This window comes from Sinocyclocheilus grahami, unplaced genomic scaffold (assembly GCF_001515645.1).
Source record: "Sinocyclocheilus grahami isolate Dianchi unplaced genomic scaffold, SAMN03320097.WGS_v1.1 scaffold309.1, whole genome shotgun sequence".
Classification (NCBI taxonomy): Eukaryota; Metazoa; Chordata; class Actinopteri; order Cypriniformes; family Cyprinidae; genus Sinocyclocheilus; species Sinocyclocheilus grahami.
Genome location: NW_015505488.1, coordinates 741,231 through 745,385, shown reverse-complemented (window position 1 = coordinate 745,385; position 4,155 = coordinate 741,231).

The window sequence follows — 4,155 nt, the reverse complement described above, 5'->3', positions numbered from 1 at the left end:
ATATATATATATATATATATATATATATGTGTGTGTGTGTATACTGTACACACACACACACAAGTAGAGATCAAAATTAGGGAGCAATCTGTAAATACTAGATTTTTTTTCTAATATATTGTTATTGTTCATCACTCAAAATTTCAAGGAATATTAGCTGTGGGTATATCAGTAGGCGCGTTTCCATTACCCTTCAAATTGCGCAAATTGAAATAGCGAATTGAAAATACGCCTAATGGAAACGCGTCAATTTCGCAAAAATGCCCATATATCGCAAAAAAGTTTTTGCGCTCGCATGAGGTGGTTTTTCAGGCAATGCGAAAAAGTAATAATTCGCAAAACTGCAATGGAAACGGCTTTTTTGCATTTACAGGTCACATGGCATATGTAAAAAGTCATATGATCATTCTTCAATGTACTATAACCTCCAAGAAACACTTCATAAGTGGCCGCGCTCCAGTATAAGGGGCTTTCCCTACCATTAATGTTTAGATAATTTACACTGCACACGTCTGCGGTGCAGTGTGGCTCTGATACGGTCACTGAAGCTGATTGCGGCCATTCAATGCTTGCGTTTATGTTTTTATACAGTCTATAGTTTATTCCAGCCATGCCACGCACGTTTCTGAAGCGGCTCTCTTTGCTGCTTTTGTAAAGATACACGCATAAGCCTCCTTTGAGTAAATATAGCCAAAATCCCACCAAAATCCATTGCCATGACTTATCGCGAGAGGCAAAAGGTTACTTTTAAGTCTCATAACATTGGTTAATGGAAATGCCGTCATTTCGCAATACTTTTTTATCAACATTTATAAAATATCGCCAAAGTTTTGCGCAAATCTGTAATGGAAACACGCGTGCCTTCTGTTCTACTAGCATGTTTTACAAAATAACCAGAGAATTTCAACAAAAATTATTTTGTGGAAAACACAGTGATCAGAGAACGTCTAGGTTACTTGTGTAACCCTCGTTCCCTGAAGGAGGGAACGGAGCCCGCTGATACGCCGTCACATCAACGCCAGCTGTTTCTCTCGAACACTCGCGGAGATTCGTCCTGAAGAAGGCTCGGCTCCGAAGCGAAAAGCTGATGTGCGTTTGCACGCGCTCTCCTTTTATACCCGCGCTGCGGGGCGGGGTGCGCGTGGCGAAACACGCACGCCAACTGTCATTGGCTTGTTTAGTTAACACTCGAAGGTGATTGGGCTCTCGGGCGAGATCCCAATTCGTCAGTCACTGACGTAACGTAGAACGTGACTGACTGAATGGGAACAGTAACCACTGTAGCACAAAATAAGATTACAACTAAAATTTTGGAGTATTACAGCGGTCAAAAATTAGTAGGAAGTGTGGAGGCTCTCTCTTTGAATGACTTTAGCACATCTGCGGCCACAGTTTCTCACACTGCACTGGTGTGATCTTGGTCCATTCTTCTTCCACTCTCTTCCATAGTTCGATAACTGTAATGGGTTTCTTATCCATAACTTTGTCACCAGATCAGGACTCTGGGCCAGCTATTTCATTATTTCATATTTCAAATGTGACGAGACATATCTTTACACTGTTCATCATTGAACTGGCGAGCAATTCCAGCTGCAGTGTTGAACCGATTCCCCATTGAGAGTCTCCGCATTATCCTGTCTTCTCCTGCATTTGTCTTACATGGACGACCAGCCTTTTTGGGGGACTTGAATGAATGAGTGTCATTGTAAAGCTGCAATATTTAAGAAATCTTGGAATGACCAACTTCTCTTGCAATGGCTGAAAGGACCATCCCTTTGGCCTTCATTTGGACAACCTGCTGTTGCAGGGTTTCAGTCACCTTAGAGCGGCCTGCCATCTTGCAATCTCAGTGAAAATTAGAGGAATGCTTCCAGTTAAATAGGGTTTGTCATATAATTAAGGAAATTAGCACCAGGTGCCAGATTAACATCAATAACTTAATTGGAGGTATCTGTAAGTGTTCTCTTATTTTGATCAGAGTTCTTTTTCAAATATCTCGTTCAAGTTTTTTTAATATACTGTGCTTCAGAATACAATTAATGCTTAAAAACTGCCCTTATACTCGTTTTAGGATAAGTTCAAATAGGACTAGGCAGTGACCTTGAAATTTAGGAAATTGTAGGTTGTTTTTTGATCTCCACTGTGTGTGTATATCTTTGTTATTCTTGATCTCTGTCAGGACTTCCTAAATGAAGATCCTAGTACCTGTGCAAACAATACAAATGCAAGAAAGAGGTGTTGCGCTTATCCATGAGTACAACGGACTCCTCTCAAAGACTAAAGAACAAACGCAGTTCATTATGCAGATTGTCAGAGAGCGCCGAAATCTGTTTGCAAGTCCCTGCAAGAGTACTGTGGTTGAAGGACTTGTCGGATCATCATAAATATCTAGATCATATCTCAGTTTTGTTTCAAGTTCACGTTCTTCACCAGTACAGTCATTTCACTTTTTCAACATTCTGCTTCTACGTCTGCAAGAACTTTGCATTTGCATTTACTTTTGAATTTTTCAAAGATCAGTTCTCATCAGCAGCATTGTAATTTTTTCCCTTTTTTATATTTTATTTTTGACATTTTATGCCTTTATTTCAATAGAACAATACATGGACAGGAAGCGAAGTGGGAGAGAGAGAGGGGGATGGGATCAGAAAAGGTCCATGAGCCGAGACTCGAATTCGGGATGGCTGAAGTGCAATGGCGCAACATGTCCGTCTAACAACACTGTTCTATGTTCTTGTTTTTAACCTCACAGTTCAGTAATGGTCTTGTATAATTATTAATTACATGCTGGTTTGGTCATTAAGAAAGAATTTCAGTTTTGTTGAGCACAACCCAAAGGTAGTCCAGCGAAATTTGGTTTGTTTACATTTCTCATTAAGGGGAGTTGATTAGGTGGGTGAGAGCAGAAGATTTAAAAAGTAAAAAAATAAGGACTCTCTCTCTCTCTCTCTCTCTATATATATATATATATACACTGAACAAAACTATAAACACAACACTTTTGTTTTTGCCCCTATTTTTCATGAGCTGAACTCAAAAGTCTAAGACTTTTTCTATGTACACAAAAGGCCTATTTCTCTCAAATATTGTTCACAAATCTGTCTAAATCTGTGTTAGTGAGCCCTTCTCCTTTGCCGAGATAATCCATCCACCTCACAGGTATGGCATATCAAGATACTGATTAGACAGCATGATTATTGCACAGGTGTGCCTTAGGCTGGCCACAATAAAAACCCAGCAGATCTTTGAGTTCAGCTCATGAAAAATGGGGGCAAAAACAAAAGTGTTGTGTTTATAATTTTGTTCAGTGTATATACTGTATATTTTAGATATTAGATGACAAACTAATAAAAATGACAAAAGTACATACAATTACTAAAACTTCAAATCTTAAAAATAAAAGCTAATTTAAAATATTAAAAATATTTTAATAGTATATTAATAATACTAAAATCACACTGAAGCTAACATCTGCAAATGGCCTGCATACAGTTATTTCAAAATAATTTATAAGAAATTACTTTCACTTTAAATTAACAGTCCAAAATACTTACTGGAAGTCAATTTGAAGGTTAATTGCAACCAGAAATATCAACCATTTGTGCTAGTTGACCCATATGGACCTTCCAAAATGATAAGAGAAAGAAGCAAAATACAGCGGCACACCTAGGAGCAGTTTTTATAATGAACTCCTGAAGTAAGTGAGGACGACATATGCAGTCTTCTGTTTCCTTAAAAGCACACTGTGTGTGTGTGTGTTCTCAAGTGTCAAGCACATACACACATTTGCGTGTGTTGCAGATGCAGTCTATTAGAAGCAGAGCTGCTATTAGCGACATTACCTTCTTCAGAAACGACAGGTGTTGGCAGCACCATATTCCTGGCACCTTGCTGCATGTGACATCTCTATCGCCTTGAGTTAAAAAGCCATCGCACATTGCTAAATGACTGAGGCCTCTTTACCACAGCACATAGCATGGCTGAGGGCTGAGGAAGAATTGTGGTAGTAACCAGATCAGTAACTTTTGATTAAGTGATTTTAGCATGTTACGCATGATTTTGTTATTATGCTTGATGCTAAACCCCCATTAACTGTGGTAAAATCACTGTCATGTGACAAGTAGCTTATTAATTTTATAAAATTATATAAACAAC